The following is a 21,969-nucleotide window of genomic DNA, read 5'->3' on the forward strand; positions in this document are numbered from 1 at the left end:
CAACCAACTCTTCCCCTTTCCAGTTTCCAGAGACAACATTAGCACTAAGGACTTTGGTCAGATTCCTGGTGGGGGGCGGGGAATCAGGTATTAAAAGGTGGTAGTAGCTGGGTTCCTACATCATCTCCTCAGAAAATTTGCCTTCTACTGCAGAGGATATCATCTTGAAGCAGTGCCGGATTTATGTATAAGCTAAACAAGCTATAGCTTAGGCACCCACTCTCTTGGGGGCCCCCAAAAAAATTAAAGGAAAAAAATTGGATGTACATTTCCAGAATATAAGATAAAAAACAAATGAAATAAAATAAAACCTAGATACAGCAAATGTGTTTTGTGTTGTGTAGGCTCCTATGATGTAAGTCGTGGGCCCCGCCTGCTCCCTAAAATATCACTGGTTTGCTCATTTCTATATATAGGGTGCCTACATTCTGCATGGACTGGTTGCAGGGCAACATGTACAAATGGTCCATAAATAACCATATAGCATATATTTGACACAAAAAACAGTGACAATTTGTTGTTGACAAAAGACAGCTGGACATATAAAGGGCCCCATTACCTTCAGTAGCCGAGGGCCTCATCAAACCTAAATCCGGCCCTGTCTTGAAGGGCTTGGTGTTGTTGGGCTTGCTTACAAAGCAAAACCCTGACTGACGTTTACCAGGCAGGGCTCATCTGAGAGCTGAAGAGGAAGTATTTCTCTTTGATGAAATAACAAAACTGTCCTTATAACCAAACTGTCCCAAACCAAAATTACTAGAGAAGAGAAATTTTGTCTTTTTCACTACCACCTCAAACATCTTCAAACAGCCTACAGTGAGCATTCAGCACAATTTTTCTACCACTCGTATTCTAATTACCTACCCAGTTGCTCTAACTAGAAAGAGAAGTTAAAGGGCACCTAGATATCATTGTACTGGCATTGAACGAACTTTCTGTTGGACAGGTGGAGTGAATAACCATGTCTTTGAAGGTTTATCTATTATCCCATGGAGGTCCTATGAAGCTGCATCTGCATTCCAACAATATCTGGATATTCCTGCCATGCCCAAGAAGAGACATTGAATGTTTTGAACACTTATCTGCAAATATGGGTATGCATTTTTTCTGAACAGCAGATTTTTCTAACTTGCTATTTGCAGATTAGTTTGGATCCTAAGCATACTGCACATTGTTCCTCATTACAGATAGTCAATGGCAACTGTTCAAGTAACTTGCATACTGTGTACAACCAAAGCCATATATTTACTTTAAAAAACAGGAAAGAATTTGGTTGGAACAATGATGAATAATATACATGTAATTAAGAGAAGCTAAAGTGAAGTATATATATCTTTAAGGGGAAAATAACCATTATTTTATGAGGAGTACATTGCTATAAATCTAGCATTAGCTACTTGATAGGAATAATCATGTAATTTATGGAGTAAAGCTAATCTTGTTAATTGAAGTGAAGGGGATAGCCAAGGTACTGGTAGAGATGAGTATACAGCTCATTTATCTTCCTGCTGTTAACTCTTAACTCCCATCATTTCTCCAACATATACTGCTGTTTGGTTTTGTTCCTTAGGAAATAGACACAAAGAATGTGAAGGGAACTGCAAAAACTCTATATATGATCTTAGCAACTCTAATGGCTAAAGTCAAATTTATCTAGATGTTTTATATTATATAAAATCTCCCATTCCACTATAATGTACAGTACTTAATTTAGTTTGCTCGAAGTCAAGATGGCAATGGCTACTGAAGTTCTGGTTTTCTTAGTTGATCTTGTGAAAAACCTCAGCCTTGTAATAGTGTAATGCTATTTATTTGTTTATTGGTTATTTATTTATTGTGTGAATCACCCATAAAACATCCTGAACCAATTTAACAATAAAAAATGAAATTTCAGTCCAATGCAATCAAATGTGGGGTAAAACTCTCCACTTATAGGGCTTCTTGGAAGAGGAACATCTTCATCAGGCACGGAAAAGACAGTAAAGATGGCACCTTTCTGATATGTAATGAGAGGGAGTTCCAAAGGGTACATGCAATCACACCAAAGGTTCAATTCCTACATCGTAACAAATGGACTTCTTCATGAGATGGAACCTGCAACAGGCCCTCTCCTACAGAACACAGCGATTGACTGCAAATTTAATGGGTGAGATGATCTTTTAGATATCCTGATCCCAAGCTGTATAAGGTTTGTACACTAGAACCAGCACCATAAGCTTAGCCCATAAGCTAATTGGCAGCCAGTCTTTCAGCAGTGGCATAATGCAATAGCAATATTCTGCCCCAGCAAGTAGGTGAGCCACTGCATTTTGCACCAGCTGCAGTGGTGCACAGAGCCATACTCAGAGGTAGCCCCACATAGAGCGCATTGTAGTAGTCTCAGCAGATGGCTGAAAGTGGTCAGGTCATCCTGGCCCAGAAATGGCTTTAGCTGTTTCACCAGCCAAAGATGGCAGAAGATAGACATGCCAGGTTACACCCAACATTGTGGGTGTCCGGCAAGCATGCGTGATGTCACTGTCAGGTGTGGGCTGGCAGCTGGCTTGATAACAGCACACAAGACTTAATTAACTGGTAGATTTATTGCAAGCAGCAATTAGTCTCTGACCGCTCTATTGGAGCATCCGTTCATCACAGTCAAGTTGACCCTTCTGAAGAGTGCTTCCGGTTTCTGGAGAACATCCTGAACTTCCGACCCTTACATTTTGGGGCTTGTTTTCTTTCTAGGACTTTCCCTATTCGCCTAGTTTGGGGACTAATGGTGTAAGTTGCCTCCTCTTCCTGTGAGGAACTGCACACCTTTGTGCCAGGTATGACTGTGCTTCTTGCGAGAGCAGGCTGCTCCCCAGCCCGCTCTGCTGAAGCAGATAAGCTGCATTCCTGCCAGCTCCCGAAAGAGGAGGGGTTGATAGCCCCCCTGTTTCAACTGTCTGAGAAATATGCACGCCTCTCTGCTCTCTCTGCGTCTGCCTGCTTTCTGTTTCAGGCAGCTTTGGGCTGGCATGTTCACGACAGTCACACACCACCACAGCAGGAGGGCCTGACGGAGTGTCCTGCTGCAGCACGTGACACATTGGGTCACCCAGCTGGGCACCCACAGTGAAAATTTGTGGGTGCCTCGCCATCCTCCCCCCCATGGCATCTATGGCAGACGGCACACCTAGCCACTGGAGTCACATCAGCCTGTAGAAACAGAGATGCAGAGCACTGCCAAGTTAACAACCTGCTCCTTCAGCAAAGTACAGCCCCATCCAAAGCAGGCAAATGACCAGTTATCTGGACTCAGGAACTTCTCACTCATGGTGTCTCCACCTTGCCAAGATTCAGACTCAGTTTTTGACCCTCATGTAGCCCACCACTGTGTCCAAGCACTGGTATAGGGCTTGCATGGCTTTTCCTGATTCAGAAATTACAGAGAAATAGATCTTGGTAATGTCAGCATGCTGCCATGCATCTGGCCTCCTGTCAGCTGTGTTGCTGTGCTTACTATGATAACAGGATGCTGGAATAGATGAGCCATTAGCCTGATCCAGCAGGCTCTTCTGTTCCTGCAGCTGTCACACCACAAATCTTTTGATCACCTACCACAGAAAGGGAGTATTTGTCATTGGGTGGCAGTTGTCCACAAGTAAGTTGGATCATAGGGACGCAGGTGGCACTGTGGGTTAAACCACTGAGCCTAGGGCTTGCCGATCAGAAGGTTGGCAGTTTGAATCCCCGTGACGGGTGAGCTCCCGTTGCTCGGTCCCTGCTCCTGCCAACCTAGCAGTTCGAAAGCACATCCAAGTGCAAGCAGATAAATAGGTACTACTCTGGTGGGAAGGTAAATGGTGTTTCCGTGCGCTGCTCTGGTTTCACCAGAAGCGGCTTAGTCATGCTGACCACATGACCAAGAAGCTGTCTTTGGACAAATGCCAGCTCCCTCGGCCAGTAAAGTGAGATGAGCGCCGCAACCCCAGAGTCATCCGCAGCTGGACCTAACGGTCAGGGGTCCCTTTACCTTTAAGTTGGATCATTGCTTCTTTCAAGACTGCCAGGACCACTCTCTTACACAAAGATGCACCTGTCATGTACCCTCAACATGCTCTGTGAAGCGAAGGGTCAAAGGAGCATATGTTCAGGCACATTGTTGCAAGTGCCTTGTCCGTGTCATCAGGCCATATCAACTAAAACTGATGCCATAATATCCTACTACGCTGGAGACTATTCTGGAAATTGCAAAACATGTGGCTCCAGTAAAATTGCTATGGAAGGGAGCAAATCTATTCTGAAAGGGCCTTGCAAACAGGTCACAGTGGGCTTTGAAGGCCCAGAACTCTGCTCCTTGGGCTTCAAGGGCTTCAAAGGGGTTTATCTGCTCTATCCAATAGAAAACCGCCAAGAGCATTTCCTGAAGGTGCACCATCTGAATTGACTTTAAAGAAGTCTAGTTCTACCTCTTACTATTGTAATTACACCTACTATTCAATTAGACCGTTGATTTAACAACTATCCTCATCAAAAAAATTATGATGAAATAGTAGGGTTAAAAGAACCTCCTTTCCATTATATAGATTCTATCATTTTTTCATTAGTTCCTGACTAATCAAGTTTATAAATTTAACTTGGGGCAACATTAGACCTTGCCAAGGAATATTCTCAAAGCTAATTTGCAAAAGCAACGCTTTGCATTAGATGTAGATTTACATATGAAAAGAAAGAAATTTATAATAACTCCTAGCTATTGATAGGGCTACTAAACTATGCAAACCTTACAATTCAATTCTCTTAAGGGTGCCGTCCATATCTTTTCAGCTACAAGCCTGAATTAAATCTGGAGACGTAAGTTAGTTCATACTATTTCCATCATACTTCTAAGTGCATCAACATTTTATCATCGATAATGAACCTTTTGGAACCAAATATATATAACTAGTATGCTTTGGACTGATATTTTTGGCTTGTTGCTTTTTTATCCAAATATCCTAGAAACTATTAGATATAAACCTAACCCAAAATTCTGGAAATAGGTCCTTATAGTTCCATGGATCTAGATTAATGCCTGGCTTCACACATTAACTTGGAAGGAAGGGGGACTAGACAGATTCATGGAAGGCAATGTATTTGTGGATATTAGGCCATGATTGTTAGCTGGAATCTTCATGCCCAGAAGCAGAGTCCCACTGTGTGCTAGTTGGAGGGGAGCAACAGAAAAGGGCAACTAAAAGGATTAAGGGGGTGTGAAACTCCCCTATGAAGAAAGGTTACAGCATTTGGGACTACAGTGGAACCTCGGATTATGGCGGGGATCTGTTCCGGAGGCCCCACCGCAACCTGAAAATGACGCACATCGAAGCACCGCCTTTGCACATGCACGTAGTGTGATTTAGCACTTCTGCGCATGCGCAAACAGTGAACCCGGAAGTAACCCATGCCCATACTTCCGGGTTTGCCGCGGACGTTCGTCGAAGAGGACGCAAGCGGAGGCGGACGCAGAATTAGGTTTGACTGTATTTAGTTTAGAGGAAAAAGTGAAAGACAGTTCTGGCTGCATAATTTTTAGTGTTAAATACCACCCCATCTCCAATTGGAGTGAGATTCCAGGGGCTCCAGGGTATGTGTTTTCTTCAAAAGCACAGACTGTAGTGTCTCTATGATATATGGTTTTATTTATACATATATACAACCTGCACCTAGATGGGGGGATTGCAGGTCAGTCACATCCTATGAGGGTCTGGCTTCCCCCTTAAGAGCAGCTTTGGATTAAAAAGGCAGCAAAAAGCCATCCTCTGTGTCTCTTAGTTCCAGCTGGTCATCCCCAGCTCACTTGGAGTTCTGCCCCTCCTCGTCCTCCTCGCTGCTCACCAACTCCAAAGACCTCCCCATAGACATGTGTCATTCAAAGTTGAAACCCTAAACCTGGCCTTTGCCTTTGCCCACTGGCACCCAGCAAAGAAGGGGCCCCTTGCCTGGCAGCCTTGCCCTCTGATGGGCCTTCTCCTTGATGGGCCATCACTGGCTTTTGTCCCCTGCTAATGGGTTAAACCAGGGACGCAGGTGGCGCTGTGGGTTAAAGCCTCAAGCGCCTAGGGCTTGCCGATCGAAAGGTCGGCAGTTCGAATCCCTGCGGCGGGGTGCGCTCCCGCTGCTCGGTCCCAGCGCCTGCCAACCTAGCAGTTCGAAAGCACCTCCGGGTGCAAGTAGATAAATAGGGACCGCTTACCAGCGGGAAGGTAAACGGCGTTTCCGTGTGCGGCTCTGGCTCGCCAGAGCAGCGATGTCACGCTGGCCACGTGACCCGGAAGTGTCTCCGGACAGCGCTGGCCCCTGGCCTCTTAAGTGAGATGGGCGCACAACCCCAGAGTCTGTCAAGACTGGCCCGTACGGGCAGGGGTACCTTTACCTTTACCTTTAATGGGTTAAACTGGGACGCAGGTGGCACTGTGGGTTAAAGCCTCAGCGCCTAGGACTTGCCGATCGAAAGGTCGGCGGTTCAAATCCCTGCGGCGGGGTGCGCTCCCGCTGCTCGGTCCCAGCGCCTGCCAACCTAGCAGTTCGAAAGCACCTCCGGGTGCAAGTAGATAAATAGGGACCGCTTACCAGCGGGAAGGTAAACGGCGTTTCCGTGTGCGGCTCTGGCTCACCAGAGCAGCGATGTCACGCTGGCCACGTGACCCGGAAGTGTCTCCGGACAGCGCTGGCCCCTGGCCTCTTAAGTGAGATGGGCGCACAACCCCAGAGTCTGTCAAGACTGGCCCGTACGGGCAGGGGTACCTTTACCTTTAATGGGTTAAACCACAGAGCTGGGCTTGCCGATCAGAAGGTCGGTGGTTCGAATCCCCGTGATGGGATGAGCTCCCGTTGCTCAGTCCCTGCTCCTGCCAACCTAGCAGTTCGAAAACACGTCCAAGTGCAAGTAGATAAATAGGTACCGCTCTGGCAGGAAGGTAAACAGCGTTTCCATGCGCTGCTCTGGTTCGCCAGAAGCGGCTTAGTCATGCTGGCCACATGACCCGGAAGCTGTATGCCAGCTCTCTCAGTCAATAAAGTGAGATGAGCGCTGCAACCCCAGAGTTCTCCGCGACTGGACCTAATGGTCAGGGGTTCCTTTACCCTTTACCTTTAATGGCCCATCCAACTTGCTAGCATTACTAAATCCAGGGCATTTCCCTGTTTGGCGAAGATTAATCAAACCTTCATTAATTCTAACTTTTGCTAAATCCAGGAATTATGAGGAGGATCTGGCACCCAGGAATGTATGGCAGTGGTTTTCAACCAGTGTGTTGTGGCACCGCAGGGTGCCTTGAATGGTAGTCAGGGGTGCTGCGGGCAAGACTGGCCTCTGTCCCTTTTTCCTTGCCTCCCTCCTCTGATGCCCTCTCCTGTCTCTTCCTCCCAAAGGCTTGCACAGCTGTTTATTGCAGCAGCCCTGGCTATAAACTGAACAGGCAAATGGTGGCTCTGGAAGGCACCTCTCTTTGGAGCAAGGGAGACCAGGGGAAGCAGCAGCAGCAGTTGCCTGGAGGACTCCCAAGGAGAGGGGAGAGGAGAGGGGGCTGAGGGAACACTCCTCAAGGGAGAAAAGGGTGAGGGGCTGCCAGCTCTGCAGGCAAGGGGTGATATAGCTGGGCTCCTGAGCCCCACAGGGGAGCCACGGAAAGAATATAGTTGGTCAAGGGAGTTGTGGACTCAAAAAACGTTGAAAACCTCTGATGTAGGGAAATTTGGAGGAATAACATGAGGGTGTGACTTTTTTGCAGTTCTGTTGCTTATGTGTAAATGAGCAAAGGAAAGCAACCAAATAGCTTAAATTCTACAGCCTACCTAATAGCAGATTAGCACAGATGAGCTTCATATCCACGAAGAGGCAATTTTCTATAAAAAATGTTTCCTTGTTTAAACTTTGTGTGAAGAGAGAGGAGAAAGGTGAGGGGTATGTCTGTCTGTCAGGGCCACCAGTAAAACCTGAGCTTGACCAGCTGACACTCTCTCAAGAAAAACAAGAGCAGGGAGAAAGGAATTGAATGCTCCGCCACTCCTTCCCTGCTAGACAGAACAATTCAGGAGGTTTTCCCGACCAGATACATGTCAGATGCTTTGTATGTGAGGAGGAGTTCCCTGTGTAATGGAGAGCTAAGCCATCTGGATAGTAAAACAATGGCATTTTATAGAAAAAAGCTTTCTGAGCTAATATTTTCTTCACAGTTCAGTTTAAAAGGAACAAGGAAGTGGGAAATTTAGGAGTGGGGGCTGTGTAGGTGGGGGAGAGATGGTGGGTGATTCTGAAGTTGGACTGGCTCAGAAAACCAGATGCCATTTTTTTTCTCTCTCTAAAAAAAAACAACCAGTTTGGCTTATTAGCCAGGAGAATCACTAATCTCTAGCCATAAAACAAAAATAATAATTAATTGCAAATCATCTATAGGAATTGTATGCAAGTCTTAGTCTCTGAAAGTAGAACATTTCAGATCTAATCGAATTAAAACCAGAAGATCCCAGTAAAAATTAAATAACCATTATTTTGGAACTAATAGCTAGGAAACAAAAGTGATTATATATGCACCTGAGGGTAGATACTGGTAGAAGTATTAAATTAGGTGAGAAAATATTATTAGAAGGTATGTAGCATGTTGCTGCATATTTATCAGAGGACAGGTCTTCTGTGGGTAACTATATTATTTGTTAACATTTGGTCAGCCTAAGTCATGGTCCACATTGCATTTTCACAGCTGAAGCAATAGGTTTTCATTATTCTTTTTCATTGTAATCAAAGTATCACTGTAAATTAACATGCACCTCTAAACTACTCTGGCTGGATAAATACAAAAGACTGCTTCTTTGTAAATATTTAAGGGAAATTTTGAATATCTATCCCCAGAAAACCCCCAGAGCAGCTCCACAAAGAATTTTCTCTCTCTTCTTACACCATTGGGGTAGCAGTGGGGAACAGGTTTCTAACCTTTCCTTTTCTCTGGCCCTGTCATTTCCTATTTGGAGATGAATTTTGAATATATGGAGGAACACTCAGTAATGTCAATCTCCATCTGCAGTCTGAAATGCTACAGCCCAGATGGAGATTGACTGCCCCTAAGAACTAGGCCTAAATTGCATGTGAGGTCTTCTATATGAAGGTCACAAAAGGGAAGCTAAATTTGCTCTGCAGCTTTAGTTGCAGCTAGCCTGTTGAAAGTGATTGTTTCTTTAATTGAAGGGAATTGCACTAGTCTTGCAAGATTTAGTCTTAATAAATGTAAATAATTTTAAAAATTGCCAGCTTGTATCCAGCCTGCTAGTATTTTATTCTATGGACCATCCTGAGATCTTATGATGAAGGGTGGTATATACATCTTAATAATAATAATAATAATAATAATAATAACAACAACAACAACAACAACAACCCAACCCATTTTCACTGATTGTTTTGCAGTTTACTTTTGTATTTCTTAGACTAACCAGACTAACCCTTGGTCTTTCTGCTTGCCTTTTTAAACTACAGGGAATGCATTAGCTCTCCTCCAGTCTTCACAAACTATTCCAGTTCTCAATGGGTTCTCCGCTATATAATGCTTTGGCCTTTGAACTCTCATTGAACACAGCATGAACAGAGTTATTACTCTGCGTATGCCACCAAACGAAAAAGATCCCAACTGTTCTTTCCTTAATTAGGAACTGGGGTGGGGGATAAACCATGTTCGTAGGCCAACATACTGAAAGTATGTGAAAGTAATTTAAGTGAGCCTTTAAGGCTCTCATTTAAAGCCTCAAAAACAACAATTTATAAGAGAAATGCTGACAAGCCACATCTGTGGTATTATAATATAACCTGATAGCGAGATAAATGTTTCATGAATTAGGAAGTTGAAAAAGCTTCTCAGTTCAGCTTTGTTCTCCAGATTAAAGTGAAATATGTTGTCATCTTCTATCAACACTTGCATTTCAAATACTGCAGCTTCTAAAATTCTTTAAAAAGATGGTACTTGACCAGACAGAAGGACTGTTTCCTCTACTTAGTACTGCAAGACTATTCAAATTTTAACCAAGACAGAAAGTTTAACAATAACAAAAACGGGGATAAGAAACTGAGCAGTCAAGAAAGGCTTAGTACATTGAGCAACCCTATTCCCCAGACAGCATTTTAAAATGGAAAGGCAAACAAACATGCCATTTCCCCCAGCTCCGCCAGATTCTCAGTCCATCCAGCCCAGCATATTGTCTACTCCAGTTGACAATGCTTCCCAAGGTCTCAAGCAGAGGTTTCTCCTAAACACAGTTCTTTCTCTTGAATGATTAAGATTTACATAGAGTTATAGAAGTTCTAACATGGTGAAGGCTAACATTCCTCCACCTGCTGTTCATCTATGTATATCTTATTTTTCCATAGCAGCAAATTATTCCTAACCCTCCTCATCCCAAATCCTAAAGAAAACATGTCATGGAAGTTGCAACATTATACACACTTATTGCACATCCCCAAAGCCTTTTGCAAAGTCCTACTGAACCTCATTTGCTTCTGAGTAAACATATAGAGGATTGCACTGGAAAGCACATAGGAGATGACTGTATGTAGTGGCCAGTAATTCTCCAGCTCTCTCCAGCATTCTCTGCCAGCCTCTTGGGGGCAGTGAACTGAGGGGCTTCATAATTCTGAATAGTCAGACTTACATGTGGATATTTTTTGATGTGATGAAGAGAGTAATACATAGCCAGGATTTTACTCATAGGCATAAAGTTAAGTCCATGGTTTAACCTGCAGTTAAATGGTGAACACACTGGCAGAGCACATTAATGTTTTACTTCCACATGCACATTATCAGTGGTTTGGAAAGTGCATATCAGACTGTTAGATCAAATCCATACAACTGTGATCTAGCAAATGTATCAACATTAATAATAAAAACCAAATTAAGAGTTATTTTTTAAAATAAAACTTTAATTATGAATAGCAAATTTGCTAGAACTCCACTGTGTGTCTGTGAAATTTTGTATGCCTACCCACTGTTTCAAGCTGAACTAATTATTAAAGCAATTGTTAAAATTAGCATCTCAGGGATTGCTGTTGTTGTTTAGTCGTGTCTGACTCTTCGTAACCCCATGGACCAGAACATGCGAGGCACTCCTGTCTTCCACTGCCTCCCGCAGTTTGGTCAAACTCGTGTTGGCAGCTTCAAAAACACTGTCCAACCATCTCGTCCTCTGTCGCCCTTCTCCTTGCGCCCTCCATCTTTTCCAACATCAGGGTCTTTTCCAGGGAGTCTTCTCTTCTCATGAGGTGGCCAACGTATTGGAGCCTCAGCTTCACGATCTGTCCTTCCAGTGAGCACTCAGGGCTGATTTCCTTAAGAATGGAGAGGTTTGATCTTCTTGCAGTCCATGGGACTCTCAAGAGTCTCCTCCAGCACCATAATTCAAAAGCATCAATTCTTTGGCGATCAGCCTTCTTTATGGTCCAGCTCTCACTTCCATACATCACTACTGGGAAAACCATGGCTTTAACTATACGGACCTTTGTTGGAAAGGCGATGTCTCTGCTTTTTAAGATGCTGTCTAGGTTTGTCATTGCTTTTCTCCCAAGAAGCATGCGTCTTGTAATTTCGTGGCTGCTGTCACCATCTGCAGTGACTATGGAGCCCAAGAAAGTAAAATCTCTCACTGCCTCCATTTCTTCCCCTTCTATTTGCCAGGAGGTGATGGGCCCAGTGGCCATGATCTCAGGGATAGCACAAGGCTTCTACATACAGTCATTCAAGCACACATTTCTCAGGTGACTCAAGCGCATACAGTATATAGAGTATATATGGATACCCTATATATTTCAGTAAATTATATGAAAGTAGCCAACTTCTTGAAGCAATCCCCAACCTCTGTCATAATTCCCATCAATAAGTAAACAATAAAGTTATAAAACATATTCTAGATTACATTTTATCTTTCTGTCAATTTCAGAGAGATCTGATCATTGGTTATGGAAAGAGAGAAAAATGTACACAAGGCCGAGGATCTCAAGAGGGACAGAAATGCAAATTTCATGAAACTTTGAAGTGCTATAAAATTAAAACTGTTTGAGATAGAGGGGGAAAATTAAGGGGGTTTCTTTCAACCATAAGGAAAGGGTGTACACCAAGTTTCATTAAATTCATTAAAAAGACGATGGGTGACATGACCGCGTTAAACTGCCGTGGAATGACCCCAGTGCTAGTAAGTATCGACCATATAATATTTCGGTTCTATCTCTTTCTTGGTTTCACCAGATTTGCAATAATAATAATATTTTTGTGTTTTTAGAAAAGACATAAACGTGTATAGACTGTGCCACTTTAAACTAGAGGTGCAGAATAGTACGGTAGAATGTTCTTATGTTAAAATATCCTTGTATATAAATAACTAGCATATCAGGGAGACACTAGGATAGGAACATGTTTGCTGGGTTTTGTTTTGTTTTGTAAGCTGTTTTCTGTTGAGGAGCATTCAGTATTGTGAACCCCCACACTCTAAAGTGTCACAGCTCAGACGGGCTGACCCCTTCCACCACAGCTAAGCCCAAACTGCTTGCCTTCATATACATCTGTTTCTTGACATTCCTATTTCCATTTGCTAATAACTTTATAATTTCAAATATTATTTCTGTGTAAAAAAATTACACATCATTTTGGGTGGCTGACAATTCAGATATTGACAGTAAAATACAAAAAACACTATTCATTGTTAGAAAAATAGTCTCATTGATACAGGTTAAGGAACAGAGGGCTCCTTAACAATAGCAAAAGCCCTTATTAGATCATATAAATAAGCAAGCCAGCCTGCAAAAGATTGATCATAGCTTTTAAAACATTTGCAAAATCTGTGTTTAATTAAAATCATTTTAATATGCAAATGAATCCTAATCACTCTCATTTTTTAATGTTAGTCTGCCTGCGGGGGTCCTAAACAGCTCTAAATAGCTTCAGCTGTGAATATGTTTAATAGAATCACATTTGCTACTGCAGAGGAAACATTTCAGCTATGCATGTACTAAAGCTCTCAAAACTGCTTTTGTGTCTACAATTTAGCCATGAAGGTCAAAAAAAGTGTTCAGTGAAGCATAAATCTAGATCTAGGCGCCCCTTCGTACATTTTTATACAGGGTAATAATTAAAACACTTTTTAATGCAAGCATTGCATTCTTTTGAGGAACAATCTGCCCTTAGTGACTGTAAAGACTGGTCTATAATATAGAAAACCGACAATAAGAAACTGATATCATGTCATCGTTTCTCTCAAACATTCCATCTTTGCAAATATAAGAATATTAGCTGAAAGTTTTAGAAACAGAGGCACCATATCTGATACAAAGTGGAAGTATCCACTTTTCTTTTCTTTTAAGCAGAATAGGCCTAGTAGACTAACTGAAATGAGATAAGAAAGGACTTCCAGGTCAACCACCCACATGGCAAGCCATTTCTCTTGGTCAGGAGAAAACTCATTTGACAATCCAAGAACAGGTTGTGACGGCAACACACCCTCAAACCCGCTGATGGTATTGGGGGTGTGGAGAAGATCCACAAGCTTACTGGAAGCCTCTCCTTGCCACAGATGGTTTCTGGTTTTGAAAAGGTTTTGCTTGAAGGAAGAGAAAAATTGATTTCAAAAATGTGTAAACTGTTACTAGAGTGGGAAATTATCGATTAACTGGTTAAATCTGGAATGATACAATGGGCTAAAGATCTAGGACATAATATAGAAATGGATGCATGGGAGAAGTTGTGGAAAATTGACATGAAATTTACTGCCTGTTGTACTTTTAAAGAAAATTATATGAAAATGATGTATTGATGGTATCTAACACCTAACAAATTGGCTAAAACGTATAAGAAGGTTAGAAATAATTAATGGAATTGTAAACAGGTTGATGGAACTTTCTTTCATATGTGGTGGACATGTAAGAAAGCAAGAACATTCCGGGAAATGATATAGGATGAGATGAAAAATACGTTTAAAGTGCTTATACAAACCCCCCCCCCCCACAAAAAACAGAAGCTTTTCTCTTAGGGATTATTGGAAAAGAAGTTCCAGAAAAAGAGTGGCTAGTATTCTTTATATAAGTTCCAAAGAAGAATGGATAAGGAAGGCAATAGACTGTGTTGAACTGGCAAAGTTAACAGCCAAAATGAGAGAATATAATGATGATTGCTTTGTGGAAGAACGGAAACCCTTTTCAGACTATTTAAGGAAATATTACAGTTTGATGAATAGTTTGTTTTGTTTTTTTTAATGAATATTTATTGGCATTTTCAAAAAAACCACACAAAAACAAAAATAGACAAGAAAAAACAAAAATACAAAAACCCAAAACTTAAAAAACAATTAAAAACACATAAAATTTCAGTTACTTATTTTCATTTGACTTGTTTCTCAGACCTCCTCACACCTCCCCTTCTTGTATTCCAATTTAAATTATTAACTCAGCAAATCCTTATTACTTATTTCTCAACTTTAACTTAATAATTTATTTTAACATGTTGTTATTTTACTTTTCCTCTTCTTCCATTTCCTCAATTTATTTCTGCAAACCTTATTTTCATTTAATTTAAACCATTTTAAAAACCAATTTTAACTTATCCAAACTTAAACATCAATACTTATACATCGTTACTCATTCTTAAACATTTTTCCTAAAGTCGACCAAAATTTCCCTTCCACGACTTTCCCAATTTCCATACAGATAGCAAAACAAAATAAAAACAGAGCAAGTTATAATTGTATACCCTTTGGATTCCCAAACTCCACCCACCCCTTTCCCGGTTTCAGTCCCCAGCAAGTGTCCATCAGTCTCAATATACTGTTTAGCCTGGAGATCTCACATCCGAGGCTCTTAAATCTCTTTCAATTCCTCTCTGCCGGTCTTTTGGATAGTCCTTAATGTTAAACCCCAAATCTCGGAGAGGCTCCGGCCCAACAGGATCCATGTTTCTTCCAGCCAGACCTCCATACTTAAAAGTAAAGCCTATGGGGTACTCCAAATCTTGTTTCATGCTCCTTTCAAGTCCAAATGTCCCCAAAGCTCCAACCTCCACCTTAGTCAAATTTATAATCCTTCGGTCTTCAGATCTCCCCATAAGGAGATCTCTCAGTTTTCCGCTCTCCAATTCAGGCCAGACTTTCCACATCAGGTTTTTTCCCCCTTTGTTGCCATCATGTCAGGCCACAAATTGCAACTCTCCTTTAACATCTGCAAAATTACAGCTCCTCCTTCCTTTTCTTCAGGGGCAACATATGTCTCCTTCTCCATATTCTCATGACTCTCAAGTTTTTCTATTTGTCCAATTGAATAGGCTTCCTGCTTCAAATCCTTATCAGATTCAACCATGTTATTTACTGTTAAGTCCAGAGTTGTGACGTTTGTAGCCAAAACATCGATTTGGCCTTGTAACTTTCCCAAGAGAACAAATGCTCTTTCCAATTCAGCCTGGATTTTCCCTCCTCCAGCCATTATTGTAATGTCCCTAAACCCCCTCTAGGAGGATTTTGGTTCCTTAATGTACCTTTCAGCTCAAATCCAAAAATCAAGTTAGTATGTATCAGCCCTTCCTTATTTTCAACAAATTGTAACAGATATTACCAGCAGAAGCAACAGAAACAAAGTTCTCTTTTTCCTTTTGACAGCTAACTTGACAGCTGTCAAACTCTTCAATATTTCATCTACAGGCTCTCTCGCGGGACGCTCCCGGGTCCGGGGGGGGGGGTGAAACTTCAGCTCCCAAAGTTAATATTTTATCCTCCAGTAAAGTTTCTTCTAATGTCAAACCGTGAAAGTTAAAGTCTTTTAGAAAAAAAGAAAGAAAGGATTCTCTCGACCTTAGATAGCAGGTCCTTTGCTTTAGGTTATTTACAAAGGGGGGGGGGCGGACTTCCTTTTTAACCCTTCCCCGCTCATTCCTGATTCAACAAAATTTTCTTTAAATTCCAATTTCCGTACTACTCACGGGTTGTTACTTTAAAGTCCAATTGTTCCAAGGAAAAAGTCAGCGCTCTCCGACAATGGCTTGCGGCTTCACTCCGCAGAAGGAGCAGTCTACTCACAGCACCGTGCCGCACCCTGTCCCCCTTCCGGAGCCTTTAAAAAGGCTCATTCGCAGCTTGGGGGGGCGCAAATGGTGCCCGCCGAGTCACCACGCTCACAGGCATCCGCACCTGTGATTTTTAAGGGTCCCCGCGTCACCGCCGCGGGCAAGACCTGATCCTGCGGAGCCGATTCCCTCCGGAGCTCGGAGAGAATCCACCATTAGTCGATGGCGCTAACCCGGAAGTAGTTTGATGAATAGTTTGATCAAAGTCCTCCTTCCAGTTGTGTGGGAAGAGCAGGGAGCACACAAGACCAGGTCTCACGCCACTTGTATGTGAAAGTGGTCAGTGGATGATCCTTGCACCTTCACAGACATAATATACAAGTCTTGCCTCTAAGAGCCACAGGTTAAAGAAATAGGCAAGGAGAATACCAAAGCCAAACATCCCACAAGATTGTGCTTGAGTGCTCTCTTCCACACTATAAATAATACTCTCATTAAAATTCTGCCTTGGATGAAAGGCAAGTCCATTAGTCTGGCAGCTAATTTTTACTGGCTCCTGAGATGTATGCATATTAAAAATGCAGCTTTTGTAATTGCCAGACATCAACTACCTAGTCAGCGCTCCTCTTGGAGTTTTTAATTATTTACTTCATTTGCATATACATTCCAATTTATGATACTGTTTAGTTATCAAGGGATCTTTTTGGTAATTTCTCTTTTGAATTCTATTTATCCCTTTGGCATCCTTGGCAAATGTTCTGAGACCGCTTTACCCCAGCACTAAATAACACCAGGCAATATGTGCTCCTAACCCTTATAGCACATTTCATCATAGATACTACTCACCTCTATTAAATGTGTGCTCTATAACCATGACTAGTTCAGCATTAGTTACATTCTGAAAAAACTTCCTTCAAATTCATATTTCCTTCTCCCCTCCAATCACCATTTCCACATACATAACTGTGTTGGCACACTCCTCCCATTTTCTTCAGCTTTACTTTCTATTGGTGGTACAGACCTATAGAGCTCTGACTTAATTTCATGTAAATAAAAACTGAGGGCAGCTGGGATAGTCCCGCTCCAGCAACCAACTGCAGAAATGTTAGAGGGAAAGTAAAACTTTTTTTTTATAAGAATTGTTAAGTTGTGGGTGAACATATCAGACGGCACAGCGATTCTTCAAACAGCTCTTGTTTATTCACAGGCCAGACCTGAACTGAACTGAAGGGTTCAGCCAGCCTGCTTATATAGAGCTTCACTAGAACGCAACAGTAACCATTTTCTGTAAGTATCCAATCACTGAACGTCACTTCCGATCCCTTATTTGCATATGTGGACCTGAACTATCCACAGTATCCCCCTGCTGGCCCAGGGTGAGAACTTCAGTACATAACAAGATTAGCAACATTTGCAGGTGGGGGTAGGATGAGAAGGGCTTCAGCTATATTTGCAAGGAATGAGCTTTGCCAAAGGAACGACCTTATTATATCAGAGTTGCTAGATCTGACTCAAACATCTCTTTCTGTTGAAGTATCCATTATACACATTATATATTTTTTAAAATAATATTTATTACTTTTAAAAGAAGAGAAAACAGAAGCAAAAAAAAAAAGAACAAAAGAAGAAAGAACAGAAAAAAATACAATAGAATACAACATAAAAACAGTACAAAACACAACCTAAACACTATAAACTAAACTAAAAAAACCCCACTCCCTAACCCTAACCCTAAGTAAAACAAATCAAAAACAAATTTTTTAAAAAAATTACATCCCTCCCTTTTCGAAACTCTTTCTTTCATTCCCTTGTTTCCTCGACCACCTCTCACCTCCCTTTTTGTTTTCCACTTCTACTAGTTGTTTCAGCAAATCCTTTCCATCTTTCTCTATTCTCTATCATATTATACATAACATATTTTTTTAACCTTATTTTAACGTTAAAACTAAAATACTTAACTCCTTATAACATTTCTGCTAAATCCATAAAATATCAATCCACCAATTTTCTATCACTCATTAATTTTGCAATATTTCTATATATAAACTTTAAATTTTTCAATCTTCTTCCATCAACTCCTCTCCCTGGTTTTGGATTCTGCCAGTCCTTTCCATCAATTCCATATAGTCCATCAATCTGGAAATCTTATGTCCGAGGCTCTTAACTCTTTTCCAGGTCCCTTCTGCCAATCTTCTTCATATTCTTTAATGCTAGAAAGCAAATCTCGAGAAAACTCCATCTTAACAATATTTTTATTCCTTCTGGACAGTTCAGCCAGATTTCCATAGTTGAGGCTAGGGTCTCCATTATACACATTATACCCTGTCAGTAACAAAGCCTCAATAGCATCTTCACATAGGTAACCCTACCTCCAGAATATACAGTAAGAATTTTCCTGTTAAACTTGAACCTCTCTAAAGGAAATGCAAAAGTACTTGCAATTCTGAATGCATATTCTAAAAGCACATTCTAGCTAATCCCAGTGAGAAAGCCAGTGTTAGACTCATATAGCCAAAACAACAAATGGCCTTGCAGCATCTTAAAGGCTAACATGTTTATTGTGGCATAAGCTTTTATGGACTTGAGTCTACTTCATAAGATGCATGATGAAGGGGATGCCCATGAAAAATTATGCCAAAATAAATTTGTTCATCTCTAAGGACCTAGATGACTCAAGCTCTGACAGGTTTTAAATCCAAATGTGAGAGATTACGGACCCCATGTATAACTAATGTGAAACAGAAATGTTATATTAATATTAATGCCTATAAAGCCTCAGTGTTGGTGTCAATTACTTTTGCATTTTAAGAATTTTGCATTGGAAACATGATTACTTAAGTATACATTTTTATTCTTCAGAAATGAGGATAATGTTAGAACAAATATTTTGTGACATCTTAATATGAATGAGTAATGACTATTGATATATGGATATTTTTGTATGCTTCTTATACTTATATAAGCATGTTTTACATTCAGACCACTAATCAATTCAGGGAGGAGGAGGAGAGACACCCCCTCACCCCACAAAGCAGAGGCTTTGAGTCTCACGTGACAGGATTTCACTGGGACCATATTTTGTACTAGGTATATTCACTACACACTTGGGGTACGACCTTTATGAGTGCCACTAAATTTTATGAGACATACACCTAGGTTGCCATATTGGCCTGAATCTAAGCTGCAGTTTCCCCCCCAAATTCCGATTGTGAAAAGAAAGCAGCCTGGGAGCGCAGGGAAATTGTGCGCCGGCCGCAGGCTGCTCCCAAGCCTCCCCCGAGCTATGGGGGGGGGAGAGGGGATTGTGGCTCTCCCCCCCCCTGAAAGCAGAATGGGGCAACAGCGCACGTCCCGCCCACAGCTCCCAAGACACCAAATTTTAAAGGTGTGGCTTATGTGCAGGTGTGGCTTATATTCGGGCCAATACGGTAAGTAGATACAAGACTGCAGCCTTATCCAGTTAACTGATTACTGAAATACAAACGTTTTGATAAACTGAATACATGTCCCTGCTTTTAAAACTCTTTAAATTATTTTTTAATAAAAGTGCTTATAAAAGCTCTGTAGAGGGCGTCTTAAACATGCCTCCCAGGTGATGGCAATGCCACTTCTAAGATTCCGCCTGGTATGTAAATGCTAAGCCCCTTGCCCTCCACTGAACTACTGATTTTCTCACATGCATCCCCCCCCCCCTCAAAATATAATAAGTAAAACTAACAAAACAAAACAGAGCAACCATATGTCAGGAGTGCTCTGATGGTGTTTCCTGCTTGGCAGGGGGTTGGACTCGATGGCCATTGTGGTCTCTTCCAACTCTATGATTCTATGTGTCAGGGGCTCAGGAGCAGAGGCACAGGGAAGAGGGGAGATGGAGAGCGAAGGGGAAGAATCTGAGGGCAGCGTAGGGGAGTATGACAGTGGCCCGAGAGATTCCATGAGCCTCTCCAGCGAATCAGAAGATTCCCAGAAGGGGGCCCCGATGGCCAGGGCAAGGGGGGTCCCAGGAGGGACGCACCAGAAGCAAGGGGCCAGCGGGGACTCCCAAAGCAGCAGCTGGAGATCAGGACCAGTTTCCCCACCAGAGCGTAGCGGGGGGGAGGAGTCCCATGTATCAGGGCCAGCGTCTCCTCCAGTAGGGAGAGAAGATGAGTCAGGGCTGACCACGCCTCCATCGCTGAGTGAGGGAACGGAGGGGAAGTCAGATCCAGCTAGCCCCCCCCCCCGAAGGGGGAAGCAGTGACAGGAGCAGTGTAACGGTCAGGAGGAAGGTTGCCGGCTGGGCGCGCGCGCCAAGTTCAAATGTACAGGCGCGCGGGACAGCAGAAGACCCGAATTGGGAGCCAGGTCCTAAAGCCCGCCGGAGGCAGGGGGAAGACTCAGGGGACTCAGCGTCAGAAGAGTCTAGAAAGGGCAAGACCCCAGTGGACAGGCGGACCCAGAGGAGGAAAGAGCAAAGGAAGAGGTGGAGCAAGGCTAGAGTCTTAAACTAGTGTCTGGGGGGAGGAGATTCAGACGGAGCTTCAGCGGTCTAGACTCCAAGGCGTAGAGCTGCGTGCCGCGGCTTTGAAATCGAAACTGATCTTCAATAAAGACTTTTGTATATAACAAGAACTGGCGTTGGTCCTTTGTGAGCTGGGACCTCAGGCAGCTCTATGATTTCTTCTTTAAAGTGGTGACAACCTACTAAACATGCAAAAATGCCTATAAAAGTTATGCCTCTGCAATATAAGGGACAAGTAAACCCACAATCCGCATTTTACACTTATCATAGAATTGTAGGGTTGGAAGGGGTGTGAAGGGTCATCTAGTCCAACCCCCACAATGCAGGAATATAAATAGACTTTTTGGACCTGAGCATGTAATTCTCATGGGAATGAAACCAAAAATGACAAACCCATGTGAAGTTTCCTCCCTCTTCCCATAGATATTATGATGTCATTATATAGTATGCTTCTCTTTTTCTATTCAGGCTAGGGGCAAAAAGAGCATATGATTTTATCACAAGTTTGACTAAATATTGTTGTAAAGAGTGGACAAAATTTGATATGATGATGATGGTAACCCTGTGTCAAGTGGCTGCAATGTACTTGTTACAAAATGAGTTCCTAATCAAGTCAGTATTACATTAACCTAAAGTTGATTTATTTTAATGAAGTATCCTTTGTATTCTGTATCTGCCCCAATGAACCTCACACTTCTATCCTACAGTCCAACTTGAGAATTAAAGTAGCATAACATGAACTGGGGCATGTGTACAGCTTCCACAATTTATACGTTAAATGTGCTCCTAAGGTGAAGAATATTGATCTCGCTCTCCTGATTGACCTGTGCAGCAACCCCCCTTCTCCCAGTTTACAGCTTGTAGCCCCACAGGAAGATTCTTCGATGACTACATGTCATCCCAACAGCAATGATTCTTGAAAAAAATATTTCCCCCCCTGCTTCTTAAGAAAGTGTTATATATAGTCTTCGACAAATACTTCCTTGGCCTGTCATTGACATTCAGCTCCCAGCTCTTACAACAATAGAAGAGATTGATTTGTAAACCCCATTATATTTGTATTCCCTCCCTTTGGTACTTATGGAGACTTTCTGTAGGAAGGAGACTGAAGAGTAAATGTGGGCAGAGCAAATGTATCTTGCCTCGCAGGTAGAAAATTGATTACCAATTCCCATCTCAAGCTTCCCCAGGGATTTCTCCAGATAGTCCCCAGCTGGAAGTCGGAGTGGGTGGCATGAATAGCGAAGGTACACCAGAGATCATAAATCAATCACTGTTATACAGTACAACCTGCAATTAGATCACAAAGTTTTGTCTACAGAAATATAGTGCTTTTCTTGGTTCTTTCTGAGATTCCCACCCCCAATTGCTCTATACAGCATCCCCTTTCTATGCCTATTGGTAAGGAATTACCAGTGCCACACACTGGAAATGGAATATGGA

General features: G+C 42.2%; 1 protein-coding gene across 2 annotated transcripts in view; it reads right to left on the reverse strand.

Moving 5' to 3' along the window:
• SPAG16 (sperm associated antigen 16) overlaps positions 1-21,969 on the reverse strand; it is a 437,472-nt gene that overhangs the window by 130,407 nt on the left and 285,096 nt on the right. The window lies entirely within an intron of this gene.

This window comes from Podarcis cretensis (genome assembly GCF_951804945.1).
Source record: "Podarcis cretensis genome assembly, chromosome: 1".
In the NCBI taxonomy this organism is placed as follows: Eukaryota; Metazoa; Chordata; class Lepidosauria; order Squamata; family Lacertidae; genus Podarcis; species Podarcis cretensis.